A 19,530-nucleotide genomic window follows, 5' to 3' on the forward strand; every position below is an offset into this window, starting at 1 on the left:
CCCTTCATGATAAAAGTCCTGGAAAGAATAGGAATTCAAGGCCCATACCTAAACAAAGTAAAAGCCATATACAGCAAACCAGTTGCTAACATTAAACTAAATGGAGAGAAACTTGAAGCAATCCCACTAAAATCAGGGACTAGATAAGGCTGCCCACTCTCTCACTACTTATTCAATATAGTTCTTGAAGTTCTAGCCAGAGCAATCAGACAACAAAAGGAGATCAAAGGGATACAGATCGGAAAAGAAGAGGTCAAAATATCACTATTTGCAGATGACATGATAGTATATTTAAGTGATCCCAAAAGTTCCACCAGAGAACTACTAAAGCTGATAAACAACTTCAGCAAAGTGGCTGGGTATAAAATTAACTCAAATAAATCAGTTGCCTTCCTCTATACAAAAGAGAAACAAGCCGAGAAAGAAATTAGGGAAACGACACCCTTCATAATAGACCCAAATAATATAAAGTACCTCGGTGTGACTTTAACCAAGCAAGTAAAAGATCTGTACAATAAGAACTTCAAGACACTGAGTAAAGAAATTGAAGAAGACCTCAGAAGATGGAAAGATCTCCCATGCTCATGGATTGGCAGGATTAATATGGTAAAAATGGCCATTTTACCAAAAGCAATCTACAGATTCAATGCAATCCCCATCAAAATACCAATCCAATTCTTCAAAGAGTTAGACAGAACAATTTGCAAATTCATCTGGAATAACAAAAAACCCAGGATAGCTAAAGCTATCCTCAACAATAAAAGGACTTCAGGGGGAATCACTATCCCTGAACTCAAGCAGTATTACAGAGCAATAGTGATAAAAACTGCATGGTATTGGTACAGAGACAGACAGATAGACCAATGGAATAGAATTAGACTAATGGAATAGAATTGAAGACCCAGAAATGAACCCACACACCTATGGTCACTTGATTTTTGACCAAGGAGACAAAACCATCCAATGGAAAAAAGATAGCATTTTCAGCAAATGGTGCTGGTTCAACTGGAGGTCAACATGTAGAAGAATGCAGATCGATCCATGCTTATCACCCTGTACAAAGCTTAAGTCCAAGTGGATCAAGGACCTCCACATCAAACCAGACACACTCAAACTAATACAAGAAAAACTAGGGAAGCATCTGGAACACATGGGCACTGGAAAAAATTTCCTGAACAAAACACCAATGGCTTATGCTCTAAGATCAAGAATTGACAAATGGGATCTCATAAAACTGCAAAGCTTCTGTAAGGCAAAGGACACTGTGGTTAGGACAAAACGGCAACCAACAGATTGGGAAAAGATCTTTACCAATCCTACAACAGATAGAGGCCTTATATCCAAAATATACAAAGAACTCAAGAAGTAGACCGCAGGGAAACAAATAACCCTATTAAAAAATGGGGTTCAGAGCTAAACAAAGATTCACAGCTGAGGAATGCCGAATGGCTGAGAAACACCTAAAGAAATGTTCAACATCTTTAATCATAAGGGAAATGCAAATCAAAACAACCGTGAGATTTCACCTCACACCAGTGAGAATGGCTAAGATCAAAAACTCAGGTGACAGCAGATGCTGGCGAGGATGTGGAGAAAGAGGAACACTCCTCCATTGTTGGTGGGATTGCAGACTGGTAAAACCATTCTGGAAATCAGTCTGGACGTTCCTCAGAAAATTGGACATTGAACTGCCTGAGGATCCAACTATACCTCTCTTGGGCATATACCCAAAAGATGCCTCAACATATAAAAGAGACACGTGCTCCACTATGTTCATCGCAGCCCTATTTATAATAGCCAGAAAATGGAAAGAACCCAGATGCCCTTCAACAGAGGAATGGATACAGAAAATGTGGTACATCTACACAATGGAATATTACTCAGCTATCAAAAACAACGAGTTTATGAAATTCGTAGGCAAATGGTTGGAACTGGAAAATATCATCCTGAGTGAGCTAACCCAATCACAGAAAGACATACATGGTATGCACTCATTGATAAGTGGCTATTAGCCCAAATGCTTGAATTACCCTAGATCCCAAGTACAAACGAAACTCAAGACGGATGATCAAAATGTGAATGCTTCACTCCTTCTTTATATGAGGAAAAAGAATACCCTTGGCAGGGAAGGGAGGGGCAAAGATTAAAACAGAGACTGAAGGAACACCCATTCAGAGCCTGCCCCACATGTGCCCCATACATATACAGCCACCCAATTAGACAAGATGGATGAAGCAAAGAACTGCAGACCGACAGGAGCCGGATGTAGATCTCCCCTGAGAGACACAGCCAGAATACAGCAAATACAGAGGCGAATGCCAGCAGCAAACCACTGAACTGAGAATAGGTCCCCTATCGAAGGAATCAGAGAAAGAACTGGAAGAGCTTGAAGGGGCTCGACACCCCAAAAGTACAACAATGCCAAGCAACCAGAGCTTCCAGGGACTAAGCCACTACCTAAAGACTATACATGGACTGACCCTGGACTCTGACCCCATAGGTAGCAATGAATATCCTAGTAAGAACACCAGTGGAAGGGGAAGCCTTGGGTCCTGCTAAGACTGAACCCCCAGTGAACTAGTCTATGGGTTTAGGGCGGCAATGGGGGGAGGGTTGAGAGGGGAACACCCATAAGGAAGGGGAGGGGGGAGGGGGATGTTTGTCCAGAAACCGGGAAAGGGAATAACACTCGAAATGTATATAAGAAATACTCAAGTTAATAAAAAAAATACTTTCAAAAAAAAAAAAAAGAAAATGTCTGATAATTCATCAGTTCCACACCTGAACTGAAGTAACTGTTCTTCATAGAGACTGTATTCATAGAGGACATCTGAGTAGTAGTAGACATTTCTAGTCAATGGCATCTCCCCATGAATCTGTTTGAGCCTGAATAAAAATGCATAGTCATATTTTAGCTAAGGGAATCATGTAGTATCCAAAACATTACAGGATCAGTCTGCTGTAAATATTTTTCTTTCACACAGGTGAAGGAAGGTGCATAAAGGTCCGTATGTCAAAGTTTGTAGATATTACACCATCCAGAGATGAAAATATTTTCATTTACACAGGTGAAGGAAGGTGTATCAAAGGCAGTATATCAAAGGTTGTAGATATTACAGCATCCATAGATGAAAGTATATCAAGAAGAATTGCGTAGGGCTACACAGATTGATCTAAGTATCCCCACACAATTCTAAGCCAGGAGGGACAAGAAATCACTTTACATGGAAATTTAAAATAATCTGATGCTATGGTATGTAGACTGTTAATAGATAATGGTAAACCACCTAAAAAGCACATGCATTTATACAAGATGATATTCAAAAAATATCCAGAGGCAGTTTGCCACCTATGTTTGACAGAAAGAGATTGATTCCCCACTTTGCAGATTCTGATCAGAACCACTAAGTATTAAGAAAACTATATTAGAACTCACTTGCATATCATAAGACTGTATAACTAGGTAGTCACAGCAAACATGACATTCGGGAAGCATAGCATGAACTTGCCAAGAATGGAGGGAATGCGTTTAGCTGATAATTTCTGGCCATGAAACTCAAATGTCCAAAATACCAGCTGGATTTTCATTTACAGAACAATAAATACTTAATGAGTTTTAGAACAAAATTTGAATCTAAAGTCTCGAAAAATTATTTATTATTGAGCTCTGATTCCCTGTAGAGATTGGAGGATATTATGAGTTTAATCTGTGACCCAGAGGTATAAGTAAATGGTGCATTTTGAAGTGATTAGATATGTTAAAGAGGCATGGAAAACAAAGGAGGCCTTGGTATCTTTGAAAAAGTGTGCTTCTCCAACATGTAGAAGGAGTTCTCGTGGACTGACCTAGACACACACACACAGACACACACACACACACACACACACACACACGCACGCACACTCACACACACACCCTGCAAATAAGTGACTTGCTCTGTGCTGTTGGGGCATGATGGATTGATCCAAGGTATGAGGTGTACATCCACAAGTAAGTCAAACCCAATGTCAATGAAAGAATTCAGAAATCCTCCTCCTTTCTTGAGAAAGAATTCTGTACATGAGCAATGCTTACATTTTAAAGTTTAAGAGGAATGATTTGAAAACAGTAACAACTGAATCCCACTATGAAAACATTTCAGAGATATCTAGAGACACCATTTGGATTTTATGGAACTGTAGATGCTCAGTTCTCAGGATTGTAGGATTGAACCAGGTCATTACTAGTCATAACTCTGTAGGGACAGTAAGAATTTTGAAAATTCTTCAATTTGTAAAACCTAAGGAACAGTACTGGCAACAGCTGAATTCAAAAGGGAGAAACTTGTGCTTAGGTAAATCCAGTACCTAAGACTGAGCAGCTGGTTCAAAGCCAAGGAGAAACATTGTATCTAAATAAGGACTTCCTGATGCAGAACTGGTTACTAAAATACATAAAGCTAAGGGCTTCAGGAAATATGCATTAGGAAGACTTTGAATGGTAGAAAATTCATGCTATTAATTTAGTGGTATACTTTGAGAGGACGAATTTTTAAAATCTTGATCTCCTTGGGAGTGAAAATATTTGAACTGAGTAAATGCTGTAGCCCAGGTAGGAAGGGGAAGTGAGTTTCCATTCAGACATTGGAATTCCCTTCACACTGAACATGAACATGAGAGGGTTTCAAAGAAGTGTTGAAGCACATCAAAAATGGCTGGGCATTCAGGAGTTGTCTCAGAGGGTTAATTCATTCTTCTTCTGAGGGATTTTCAAGTTTATTATTGGAAATCAGTCAAGAGAAATTCAAAACCTAGAAACCAAATTCTGTACATGTCTCATATTAGTCTTGGAAGTCCTTGACCTGTAAAGGCCACAAAGAGGCATATCTAGATTCATCTTAAAAACTCTATTACATTTGGTGACTGACTGCCTTCCCACTGTGTTCCAAGGGCAGCCACAGGGTACACCTGTGGTGATAAATCTTGAACAAGAGAATACTGGTTAGCTTAATTACTGTGTTTTGTTTTTGGTTTGAGTTTTGTTTTCATCAGGTATTAGCATTGTTTGGTTTGGTTGGAAGTTTTGTCACTCATTCTTTTTTTTTTTTAATTTTTGTGCTTCTTGTGAATTTTCAGTTCGGTTAAGGTCATGCAATTTATATTATGATTGTATCATTTTAGCACTTTTTGAAAAAAGCTAATATATATTTTTCAGAATAAATTGTGTTTTTCAACTCTTAAGAAACTTGTTTTTTTATGTGTGGTGTAGCCATCTTGTAATCTGATAAACCATATATGGAGATAGGTCACTGAAACATTCAGGGGCCTTGGGATTGATAATGTGTTCACAACAAGCCAGAGGTAAACATGTTGATTGGACTTTCGATGTAGCTACTATGACCCACAGTGGATACCAATTTCATGATGGAAATGATGCATCCTTGTAGTCAAATATTTAGGTTCTCCTAAAATATCATACTGTAGGGGTGATCGTATAGAAAAAACTAGTGAGAAACTCAATAGTTTTGCTCTAATGATTCTCAGGAAATGAAAACCTTCACCAATGGAGTAAAAATAGAAATCAGGAAAAACAGAACTGTCTGTCTCTGGTATCATGAAATATAGTCACAGTGGGAACCACTTGGGAGAGATAATGAATTCCTTGTTTCTAAAAACATTTTTTATACTTAGTTTTTATGTTTTTGCCTTTAATATATATTTGGCGCCTATTTTGAATAGTTGTTTGGGTCAGTTTATTATCACTAACATTATTATTGCTATTATTTCTTTTGTTTTTTATTTTTTTATTTTTTTTTATCTTTACTATCTTGAATATTTCTTATTTACCTTCCCGATTGTTATTCCCCTTCCAGTTTTCTGGGCCAACATCACCCTATCACCTTCCCCTCCCCCTCAATATGGGCTTTCCCTCCCCATCATCCCCCCCATTAAAATCCTCACTCCAACAAACACGTTCACTGGGGGTTCAGTCTTGGCAGGACCAAGGGCTTACCCTTCCACTGGTGCTCTTACTACCTATTCATTTCTACCTATGAGGATGGAGCCCAGGGTCAGTCCATGTATAGTCTTTGGGTAGTGGTTTCGTCCCTAGAAGCTCTGGCTGCTTGGCATTGTTGTTCATATGGGATCTCGAGCCCCTTCAAGCTCTTCCAGTTCTTTCTCTGATTCCTTCAATGGGGTCCCATTCTCAGTTCAGTGGTTTGCTGCTGGCATTCGCCTCTGTATTTGTTGTATTCTGGCTGTGTCTCTCAGGAGAGATCTACTTCCGGCTCCTGTTGGCCTGCACTTCTTTGCTTCATCTATCTTGTCTAATTTGGTGGCTGTATATGTATGGGCCACATATGGGGCACACTCTGAATGAGTGATATTTCTGCCTCTGTTCTAAATTTTGCCTCCCTATTCCTTGCCAAGGGTATTCTTGTTCGCCTATTAAAGAAGGAGAGAAAAATTTGCGTTTAAGATCTGTAAGAACTTCAAGCCTCTGAACAAAGAAATTGAAGAAGACCTCAGAAGGTCGAAAGATCTCTTATGCTCATGGATTGGCAAGATAAATATGGTAAAAATGGCCATTTTACCAAAAGCGTTCTGCAGATTCAATGCAATCCCCATCAAAACACGAATCCAATTCTTCAGAGAGTTTGACAGGACAATTTCCAAATTCATCTGGAATAACGAAAAACCCAAGATAACAAAAACCTCAACAATATAATGACTTCTTGGGGAATCACTATCCCTGAACTCAAGTAGTATTAGAGAACAATAGTGATAAAACTGCATGGTATTGTTACAGAGACAGAGAGACAGACCAGTTGAATAGAATTGAAGACCCAGATATGAAACCACAAACCTATGGACACGTGATTTTTGACAAAGTAGCCAAAACCATCTAATGGAAGATAGCATTTTCATCAAATGCTGCTGGTTCAATGTGAGGTCTGCATGTAGAAGAGTGCAGATCAATCCATGCTTATCACCCTATAAAAAGCTTAAGTCCAAGGGGATTAAGGACCTCCACATCAAACCATATGCACTCAAACTAATAGAAAAGAAATTTGGAAGAATGCCAAACACATGGGCACTGGAGAAAATTTCCTGAAAAGAACAACAATGTCTTATGCTCTAAGATAAAGAATCAGCAAAGGGGATCTCATAAAACTGCAAAGCTTATGTAAGGCAAAGGACACTGTTATTGTTTCTTTTTTACACAAGTGTTTTGCCTGCTTTACGTGCTATGCACCATATACATGCAATTCCCACTGAAGCCAGTTGGGTGAGTGATTTTCACATAGAATTGGATTATCCTTTTGGTTCTATGCTTAGCAAATGCTCAAAACGCATGAGCTATGTTTCCAGGACATGTGCATGACTTTTATCCTTTCTTTTGTACTGTATTAGTTGAACTAGATCAAATTCAACCAAAGAGAGAAGTTTTGTGAAACCTACAGGAATACATATATGGTATAGACATGGTCATTCTCTAGTCTGCCAGTCATCCATGTAGGTTATTCGTGGATACAGCATTATACCTAAGGATCCCTAAACTCTCAAGTGTCATCCTTGGTGACAATGTAGATTAGACCCATCAGATGAATTGAAGAATTGAAAAATTCTACTAGTGGTGAACGTGGAAAGGAAATCACATTGATGATGTATTATAAATGCAGTGCTAAAAGCAAGATTCAGACTAGTCTGTGGGAATACAGACTGCAGCTGAGACAACAGACATTTTGTGGAAAATAATTCAGTTCATAAATGGGAAGGGAGAAAGGTAGTTGATATTGCTGTAATAGATTTCACAACATTTAAAATGTATTTCTTCCAGATCAGAGAATGACTGTTGTAAAGCAACTCCTGCAATGAACTTTTGAGACCAAACATCAACCTGAGAATTAATGTGTAAAAGAATTAATTCTGTGTCTCCCCAGACTTTTGCTTTGAAACTAAAAGTCAAAAGTATCCATTCTATGAACGATATATAGATATATACACATTATTGCAGGATGGATACAGAGTTTCTTCATTTCTGAGAATGAGTTATTCAGCAGGTGAGTTGGGTCAGAAATAAAGGTAATTATTTCTGACTCTTGATACCTGAAATCCTTCCCTAGAAGCCCATGATTGAAAGAAAGAACAAACTTCAGACAACTTGTCTCAGATTTTTATATTGTCCAGTTTATCAAGTCTTGGTCCACAAAAGGAAAGACATCTGGTTTTCCAATTCTTTGTCCTGTAATTCTTTTACATGATGGATTCATGCAAATATATTACTGTACATTTACAGATTACTGTTTCTATTTTTATTCTTTTGCCAAGAACTATAGAAAATAATAAGCACTGTATCAAAGCATCATATGAAAATCATGCTAAGGGAATGTGGCCGTTGGAAATTTGTAATTGAGATGAACCTTTACAACACACAAACTGCACTAAAAGGTCTTCTCTAGATTCCTGGTGCAGATATCTATATCAGCCACCAAAACTAGATAAGATTGATGAAGCTAAGAAGTCCCTGATCCCAGGAACTGGATATAGTTCTTTCCTGAGAGACACAGCTAGAGCATATCAAATACAGAAATGAAAGCTACTGTCAAACCAGTAAATTTGGAAAGGGTCTCTTGTTGGTAGATTTTGAGATAGGATTACAAGTGCTGGAGGGACTTTAAACCCCATAAAAAAAAACAAATCCAATGAACCAGAGCTTTCTAGTACTAAACTCATATTCAAAGAATGTACAAGGAGAGAACTATGGTTCAAACTGGATATGTAGCAGAGGATGGCTTTGATGGGCACGAATGTAAAGAGAATTCCTTGGTTTTCCCTTGGTTTGGCACCCTGTTCAAGGGAATGTCAAAGGGATGCAAGGGGGTTTATAGAAGAAGGGGAGGTGGACCGGTTAGGGAACTTTTGTACAGGTAATTGAGAAAGGAAAAATATTCGAAATGTTATTATAGAAATAACAATCACAAAAGTATTTGGTAAAAAGTAAACAAAAAAAATGAAAAAAAAGAAACTGCCAGCTAATCACTCCTATTGACTCTGAAATCTAGAGAATCACTGTCAGGGAATGGTAGTCACAGTAATACTAGTTAAAGACTGAGATGATGAAGACTCAACTAGAAGCACTTATCTCTCCCAGATATCAGTGTCAGACACAAACTGCGCTACAGGGATCATAATCCTGGAGAAGTTTACTCTGAGCTAAGATCAAAATACATGTCCATCCCTTCTTCCTTAGGATGTTTTTCTTCTTGACAAAAAGAATAAAGGCGATGGGCTCTCAGGAAACAACTGTGCCCTTCCCAAAACATGGGTTTTGGAATAAAGAATGAATGATATAAACTCTGTGACTTTCAGGAAACATAAGATCAGGGAAGTCCAGATGTTTCTGAGATGCTTCCATCTCCGGATTCCCATATGTGGAAGGCTCAGATCAAGGCTGTCTCTTCAGGGAACCCACTAAACCCCTACCCATGACTAACTGAGCTCTGCAATGGACCACATATTTCTTCCTTTTTTATACCAATACAGAGGGGCAGCTTCTTTCTCCCCATCTCTGATATCCTCATCCTCTTTGTTCTCCCTCCCAAATGACTGTTTACTCTGAATTAAAGGCCAATTAGCAAGCCCTAGAGGTACTGAAGGAATATCTGAGAGGCAGTTGCTGTCACAGCAACACTTGTGACATTACAGAAGGATCTAGGGCTCTCCAGGATACAAGAGATTTTTCAGGGAGGGCCTAATGATGATGTCACTGAGAACTGCCAAGGCTTACCTGCTGAACAGCTTTCCTTACATTACCAGTTTTGAGAGTTCCTTTTCCAGGAGACTCTCTTGTGACACAGGGTAAACCTTTATGTACTCCATCACTCTAAGCCTTGAGACTTCTCTTGTCCTCATTAGTGGTAACATGCTCTGAATGGAGAATGTTAGTCTGGGGCTTGGCATGGGTAGAAATGATTTAGGAAAATAAAGTATAGGATATTCTTCTAGATAATATTTTTATTCCCAGGTTCATTCGTGTGACTTACAGTTCAATATTCTATGATTTCTCTTTTTCCCAACTGGCAGTATTTTCCCTATAGATGACTAATTTATTGAATATTGTATTACACAATTTTGGTCATGTTCTAGTGTGCTTCTCTTGCTTAGTGCTGAAAAAAGTGATACCCAATACTGTATTAGAACAAATATTACATAGTACACCTAAAGAAAACAAATTACTCCCAAGGCCAACATAATTTCATAAGTAAGCAATTTGAATTTACAGAGAAATGTATTATTGTAAATTGTATTATTTATCTTTAAAAGTACCCTCATAAGAATCTTTAAAACGACAGAAATCTAAACATCTGTATAAAAATTTCATACCTGCTTTAAAAAAATCAGAATGCACATCTGTGATATTGGGTTGTAAAGTGCGTAAATAAATAAATGAATTTTAAAGACACAGATGTCCCATCTATGGTCAACATGTTTTGGGAAAGCCCAATTCTAGTTGTTCGGTACCCACATGAAGACTCTGGAGTGCCTATGTCCTTAGAGGCCATAATCCTTTTCATTCTATTCTTCCATCAGAGTCCCAAGCTCTACCCATGGTTTGGCTAGTTGATATCTGCTTCTGTCTGAGTCAGCAGCTTAGTGGAGTCTCTCAGAGGGAAGCCATCTTAGATTCCTTTCTCCAAGCATATCAGAGTTTCATTAATAATGTCAGGGATCAGTGCTAATCCACGGGGTGGGTCTTAATCTGCACTAACCATTGGTCAATCATTCCACACTCTCTGCTCTATGCACGGACCTTTCATTTCTTGTGGTCAGAATAAATTTTGGGTCAAAAGTTGGTGTCTCTCTCACTCCATTTGGTTTGCTCTCTGGCTACAGGAGATGGCTTCTTCAGGTCCATATCAGTGAGGCTGTGAGTCTCAGCTAAGGAAACACTCATTGATTCATGGGCATCTCTTACCCCAGGTCTCTGCCACTTTCTGGATATGACTTCTACCTCCACACCCCTATCCATCTAGGCTGCTGTATCTGGCCTCTGTAGCATAGGATGTGATAACAGAGACTAGATATCCAAGGTTGAGGAGATACCCATGGGGTCCACTCCTGATCAGAGGAGAAAGGGCTAGGAGCAAGATTGTGAGAAGGGTGAACCTGAGTGGGGCAGTGTGCAGTAGATACAGTAAATATATAAACAAATAACTATGAAAATAACTAAGTCTACTTGAAGGTAAGAAGCAGATATGTGTATATGTGTGTGTGTGTGGGTGTGTGTGTGTGTGTGTGTGTGTAACTAAGTAAACTTGAATGTAAGAAGCAGGTGTTTGTGTGTTTGTGTGTGTGTAAGTAATTAAGTAAACTTGAAGTAAAGAGCAATTTTGCATGTGTCTGTGTGTGTTAGTGTGTGTGTATCTGTGTGTTTATGTGTGTGTATCTGTGTGTTTGTACGTGTGTGTTTGTTCATGTGTGTGTGTGTGTGTGTGTGTGTGTATCTGAAACTATGATATTGATGTTGAGAATCACCTGGTTGAAATTCTTTTACACCGCCCTATTAGAAATCAAAAAGGGGAGGACAGACTACTCATGTTCCAAAATCATAGGCCCTGGGTGCCCAGAACTGAAGTATGGACTGACCAAATGGTACACAAAGCAGAGGCTAACAATTCACTCTCCTGAGAACTACTTAGCAGTTCCAGTCCAATGCAATGAATTTACATGTACTGAGGAATATGGAATTGTAGCATAATTAGCTGAGATCATTTACAAACAATTTCTGGAAGGTTTCCAAAGAGCTAAGAATGGATATAGGGGATTTTCAAGGCCCCTGAGATATTAGATTGTGGTTTAAACTCTGCCCAGATGAAAACGTTTAAATACTGGACTAATCTACTAAAGTAATTTAGTAGCAAGCATGCTTTACAATTGTTTGCAATTAAGCATGGTGGTGAATAAAGAGAACACTGTAAAACAAAGTTATGTTTCTTAAAGTTTGTTTGAAGACAGCAAGAAAGAGCATAGTGGTTTTGTTTTCTTTCTTTCACAGACTTTTCACCTTTTTGAAAGAGCACGTTGGGATCCTTAATTACCTATTTATTATCAGACCTTCCTTCCAACCCAGAGTTCTTCTCAGTTCTGCCTTGACTTCTTGGTTCATTACCTATAGACAATGGGGTTCAGCATGGATATCACTGTGGTATGGAAGATGACCAAGAATTTATCACCTACTTGTAGGTGGTTACATGTGGGTCTCAAGTAGTTTTGTCCCAACCCTACAAGGCAAACTATTCCCGATGAAAAATTGAAAATGGGCATATACCTCTCGACTCATTTGTGTTGAATAGTTAATTAGGGCCATACAGTGGTCAAAGGCCATGGCGCCAAGGCAGCACTCAGTTATTCCTGAAAGTGTGAAGAAAAAGTGGGGCACATCCCTCCTGAGTGACTCCTCAGATCTCACTTACAAGGCTCTCCATATCTTGGGTATGACAGAACCAGTGTAACCGACTTCCAGGATACATAAGTTCGCCAGAAAGAAGTTCATGGGGGTGTGTAGAGATGGATTTGTGTAGATAGCAAATGCTATGAGAGCAGAATGAAGGTTAACAGGAGGAAGCATTCTCCAGAAACCTCAAAGTTCTTGGTAATTGCAAAGCATTTTTAAAACAAGCCCCTTTCCTGCCACAAAGAGCAATTGACACAATTGACACTCATCTCCTGGAAGACAGAGCAGTAAGCAATTAGAAGGATTCTTGCAGATGAGAGATAATGATTTTTTAACAGTTTTAGACACTCACTTACATCAGAGTCAAAGTCTTTCTCTGTAGTCACAAAAATCAAACTTAGAAATGATTTATTCTCACAGATTTTCATATCTAATACTTTCTTTCTTAACACCAAGGGATTTTCCAAAATGTGCTAAGCATTGAGCAAAGTGTCCAAATATTTACAAAGATGGTGGAAACTTGTATTCTTGGCAAAATGAAGCTCAGGCAGAAGGTTTACCATGGGTCTGAGTTCAGATTCACATGCTGTATAAGCAATCATTCAAATTAATGAAAGAAAACCTTGACTGTATCTCAAGTTTTTACCCATTCTAATCACTAACTAGTTATAAATGTTATGCAGAAAAACAGATCAACCCAGTCATTTCTATGCTTTCGTTTTCCCACAGGTATAGTCTCTCCAACCACCCAGTGTGTGTGTGTGTTGGGCCCCGATTATTCTCTGATTGCTCTTATGAATATTGAAACCCACACAATAAAGGTATAATTTCCTCAAGACCCATTATTTTTGAAAATAATGTAAAATCAAATAATCATTTAATCAAAAAATGTTTACAGGTTTACATACATAAATTTAAAGCCAGGGAACATCTAGATGTCTGCACAATATTGACATGGTCTGAGGTGCATCTGAGCCATGAAAGAGAAGAAGGATCAACCAAACAGGACCATAACCCTTCATGCTGGATTTTTCACTATGGCAGCTGTCATCTGTAATTTAATAGTTTCTGTTTCTTTATAGAACATGTTTTCTTAGTGAAACTATCACTGCATAGGCATTAAATTTCTGTTTTCTTAATATTGTTCATGATATTCTATCAATCAGACTATTGATTTAATTTAAAAAAGAGAAAAAAAAAAGAGGTGTTGTCTTGATATGTACTCCAGGCTAACCTGAAATTCCTTATTCCTCTCCCTCAGTCTCTTGAATGTGAGTATTCAAAAAGACATGGTGCCTGGCTTGATAGAAATTTCTTCCTATCCTTTCATCTCAACGTCTTAGAATTCCACCAAATTGCCTGTATTTCTGTACACATAGTATCTATACAGTTCATTCCTCTTTGCTCACTTTTGCATATGGCAGCTGCTGTGTGCTTGCTTGGTAACCTACATGGAAAGATGTTCAATTCCAGCACAGCCTTTTCTGTTTTCAGATACCACCCCCTCTTCTTTCTCCAGGCACATTCTGTTTTCACACTGTAACTTGTAAAGTAGCTGTAAGCACTGCGCTGGCGACTACTTTTCATCTTGTTCACATTGTAGCCTTACATGGAGACTGAGTATGGACTGCAAAGTTCTTATCATTATGTTTACCATCCTTACCAATCAATGAGCTCTCATGTAATGAGAAGCTCCAGTGTTTAGCTTATTTTGGCTCCTTTGGGATTCTGCCTGTCCCTTCCCATTATAACTTCTGAAGTTTAATCTCATGTCTCTCAAGTATTGGAGAAGTGGCTAACTCATTTTTCTCCCAGTCTGATATCTTTTCCCTTCAAATGATATAACCTTTCCTGTTTTGTTGGGTGTATATGTCTTTGCTGAAGATTGGGTTTTCTTGCCAAAAAATACTTTTTCCTGACAAGGTTAGAATAGGAGATACCACCAGTCTATTAGGTTCTCTTTCTGTTTACTTGATATAATGGAATTTCAAAGATATGTGAGTAGATCAGTCGCATGGTTGATCCACAAATCAAATGTGAGTTTCAGTATTTCCAAATTATAAATACACATGTTACCTATGTTTATAAATACCATATAAGACACACACACATACACACACATGCACACACACTCACATGTATGCCACATACACATGTGTGCCTATATATTCATGCAGAAACACAGACACAGAAAACAGAATAGAAAAAGAGCACACGGAGATTGTACATGTATTAAAATGTTAGTATAAACAACAATGCATGGTAACAGTATTTGTTTACATCCCATTTCACCATTTGGTCACTTAAAGACGAGCCTGAGAAAACAATGTATTCCCAATGAGTTTGCTTGTGTGTGAAATAAGCTAATTTCCCAAATCACTTATGTTGATCTGGTGTTGAATGTTTGTCAGCTACATGGGTCATGAGCATGTGTGCATGTCTACCCACACACATTTCAGATTTACGTTTGCTTACACTCTGTTTTGGGAAATTTCTCATCATCGTACATAATTTTCGTTTCTATTCACTAATTCATTACTAGATTAATTTTCTATTGGGAATAATAAAAAAACCCAGCTCCCCAAACAACAACAACAAAAAAACAAAGCAATACATAATTTCTCATGGGGGCAGGAGACATAATCAGGTATACCAGTTTATTAGATCTATTAATTAGATCTGCATCCATTCATAAAAATCTAAGTGTAGAGAATATGAGACATACTTAAAGCTTTGACATTTATGAAGCAGGAGGTCTGTTGTACATACTTGACATCTCAGTGGACTCTGCAATTGTAGAAAAATTGTGGAATGCAAAGGATTCTATTGTGATGCATTTCACACGTATTTTGATGTACTGTAAATATTTCTCAATATTAAATTAAAACAAACAAAAAGAAATAAAAAAAACCTTCCCACAGCTAACACAGAAAATGAATACTTTTTTTAAATTTGAAATATTTATAAAGAAACTTCCTTTTCATTAGTAGGTTCTGTATTTGTATAGGCATCTCTTGAGGTAGAGAATGTGGCCTTTCCTCTCACAGTTGAATTTCCAGAAAATCAACTCAAGAACTAGAATGTTATATTTACGTTTAAATTTGTGCAACAAAAATGATTCGCGGGAAATCCTGAGGCTGCAGGACATATTGACACATCTCCGCACCTCAGCCCAGATCCCTGATGCAAGGAGAAATTGAACAGTGCTTCTGGACACTGTGATATAGGAACCGTCTGCCACTGGTACACTGGATTCTGGTCTGCAGCGAGGACTGCGCTGAATGGGCAAACAGTTCCCTGTACCCAAATCCCACAGGGGTGAGAGCTGCTTACCCACATGAGAACAGAACACCAAAGACAACTCAATGACTAGGGGCAAGTGTAGAAACCTAAGAAACAAAACCAATACTACTTGGCATCAGCAGAGCCCAGTTATCCCACCAAAGAAAACACTGAATATATAAACTCACCAGAAAAGCAATATTTAGATTTCATATCACATTTCTTGATAGTGATGGAGGAATTTGAGATATACCTAAAGAATTGCATTAGAAAAATCCAGGAAAACACAAGTGAACAAGTAGAAGCCCTTTGAGAGGAAACACAAACATCCATGAAACAATTACAGGAAACATGACCAAACAGGTGGATGACTTGAAAATAGAAATAGAAATAATAAAGAAAGCAAAAAGTTGACAAAGATGGACATAGAAAAACAAAGGAAGAGACAAGGATCCGGAGATACAAGAATCACCAACAGAATGCAAGAGATAGAAGAGGAATCTCAGGGGCAGGAGATTCCATAGAAAACATCGACACAACTGATGAAGATAATGTAAAAACAAAAAGTTCCTGGACCAAAACTTAAAGGAAATCAAGGAGGAAATGAAAAGTTAAACCTGAGGTTAATAGGTATAGAAGAATGATATGACTCCAAACTTAATGGGCCAGTAAATATCTTCAACAAAATTAAAAAAGAAAACTTCCCTGACCTATAGGAAGTAATGCCCCAAAACAAACAAGAAGCACACAGAATTCCAAAGGGATTGGAACAGAAGAGAAATTCCTCCCATCACATAATAGTCAAAACACCAAATGTGCAAAACAAAGAAAGAATATTAAAAGCAGTAAGGGAAAAAGTTCGAAGTGACATATATACTCAGACCTGTAAGTATTACACCAGACTTCTCACCAGAGACTATGAAAGTGAGAATATCCTGGACAGATGTCAAATAGACCCTTAGAGAGCAAAATTGCCAGACGAGATTATTGTATCCAGTAAAACTTTCAAGTAACATACACAGAGAAACCAAGATATTCCATGAAAAACCCAAATTTATGAAATGTCTTTCAGCAAATCCAGGCCTACAAAAGAAAATACATGGAAAACACCAACACAAGGAGAGAAAATACATCATACCCAAAACAAGAATATAATTTCCTTGCAATGAAATGAAAAGAGAGACAAACATAATTCTACCTCTAATTAGAACAATAAATATCTCTCCACATCAATGGACTCAAGTCCGCAATGAAAAGGCACAGACTCTCAGAATGGATACATAAAGAGTATGAAGCATTTAGCTGTAGGCAGGAAACACACCTCAGAATCAAACACGGATACTACCTCAGAGTACATGCCTGGAAAACAAATTTCAAGAAAATTGCCGGAATAAGCAAGCTGAAGTTGGATTATAATATCAAATAAAATTGAATTTCAACCAAAAGTCTTTAAAAAAAGTTAAGGAAGGAAATGCCTTTCTAAGGGGGATAAAGAGGATGATGACTTCATAGTCATCATAGGATATATCCACCAAGATGAACTCTCCATCCTATGTATCTCCAAATGAAAGGGCACCTGCATTCATAAAAAAAAAAAAAAAACAAACAAACAAACAAAAAAACCTTACTAAAGTACATAGCATACATTACATTTCACATGATAGATAATAGTAGGAGATTTCAACACCCCACTCTCATCACTGGAGAGATCATGGAAACAGAATTTGGACAGAGATGTAGAGAAACTAACAGAAGTTATGAACCAAATTTATTTAACAGATATTTATAGAATATTCCATCCTAAAAATAAAAATATATACATTATTTTCAGAACCTCAATGAACCTTCTCCAAAATTAACCATATAATCGGTAATTAAACAGGTCTCAATATATACAGAAGATAGAAATAATCCCATGCATTCTGTAAGATCACCATACACTAAGACTGGTCTTGAACAAAAACAATAATGATAGAAAGCTCATGTATACATGGAATTTGAACCATGCTCTACTCTATGACAATGTGGTCAAGGAAGAAATAAAGACATAAATTAAAGACTTCTTAGAACTTAATGAAAATGAAGATACAACATTCCCAAACATATGTGACACAATGAAAGCAGTACTAAGAGGAAAACTTATAGCTCTGAATGCTTGGGAAAAGAAACAGGAGAGAGCATATATCAGCAGCTTGACCACACACCTAAAGCTATAGAACAAAAAGAAATAAGTAAACCCAAGAGGTGTAGAAGGCAGGAAATTATCAAACTCAGAGATGAAATGAATCAAGTAGAAACAAAAAGGACTTTACATATAATCAACAACACAAGAAGCTGTTTCTATGAGAAAAACAACAAGATATATAAACCCTTAGCCAGACTAACCCGTGGTCACAGAGACTTTATCCACATTAACAAAATCATAAATGAAAGGGGAGACATAAAAACAGAATTTGAAGAAATTGCAAAAGTCATGAGATTTCACTATAAAAGCCTATATTCAAGAAAATTGGAAAATATGGAGGCAATGGACAATTTTGTAGACTGATACCAGGTACCAACATTAAATTAGGAACAAATAAACCATCTAAACAACCCCATTAATCCTAAAGAAATAAAAGAATTTATTAAAGGTCTCCCAACCAAAAAGATCCCAGTTCCAGTTGGGTTCAGTACAGGATTTTATTAAACCTTCATAGAAGACCTTGTAAAATTACTGTCCAAATTAATCCACAAAATTAAAAAGAGCACTATCAAATTGCTTCTATGTAGCCACAATTAGTCTAATACCTAAACCATACAAGGACCAAACAAAGAAAGAGAACTTCAGATCAATTTCCCTTATGAATATTGATGCAAACGTACTCAATAAAATACTTGCAAACCAAAACTAAAAAAAACATCAAAATATTCATCCGTCATGATCAGGGATGCAGCAATGTTTTAATATACAGATAACCATCAATGTGATCCAACATGTAAACAAACTCAAAGATAGGGACATATGGTCATTTCATTAGATGCTGAGAACGTGTTTGACAAAATTCAACAGCAATTCAGGATAAAAGTCGTGGAAAGATCAGGAATTGAATGTCCATATTTTAACATAGTGAAAGCAATATACAGAAATCCTCCAGCAAAGATCAAACTAAATGGAGGGAAACTTGAAGCAATCTCACTAAAATAAAGGACAAGACAAGGCTGCCCACTCTGTCCCCACTTATTCAATACAGTTCTTCATGTCAAAGCCAGAGCAATCAGACAGCAAATGGAAGACAATGGGATACAAATTGGAAAGGGGAGAAATGAAAATATCACTATTGGCACATGATATGATAGTATAATTAAGTGATCCCAAAAGTTCCAAGAGAGAGCTTTTTTACCTGATAAACAACTTCAGAAAAATGTCAGGGTATAAAATTAACTCAAACATACCAGGAGCCTTCCTCTCCTCAATGTATCCATAGACAGGCTGAGAAAGAAAATAGTGATTTCACAAACTTCACAATAGTCCAAAATAATATAAAATATCTTGGTGTGAGTTTAACTAAGAAAGTAAATGATCTGTATGCAAGAAGTTCAAGTATCTGAAGAAAGAAATTGAAGAAGGTCTCAGAAGATAGAAAGAGCTTCCATGCTCATGCATTGACAGTAGTAATATAGTAAAGGTGACCATTGTGCCAAAAGCAAACTACACATTCAATGCAATCTCCATCAAAAATCCAACTGAATTCTTTAATAGAGATAGAAGAAACAATGTTAAAATTCATTTGGATTAAGAAAAAGCCAGGATAGTGAAAACTATCTTC

Source organism: Rattus norvegicus, chromosome Y, assembly GCF_036323735.1.
Source record: "Rattus norvegicus strain BN/NHsdMcwi chromosome Y, GRCr8, whole genome shotgun sequence".
Classification (NCBI taxonomy): Eukaryota; Metazoa; Chordata; class Mammalia; order Rodentia; family Muridae; genus Rattus; species Rattus norvegicus.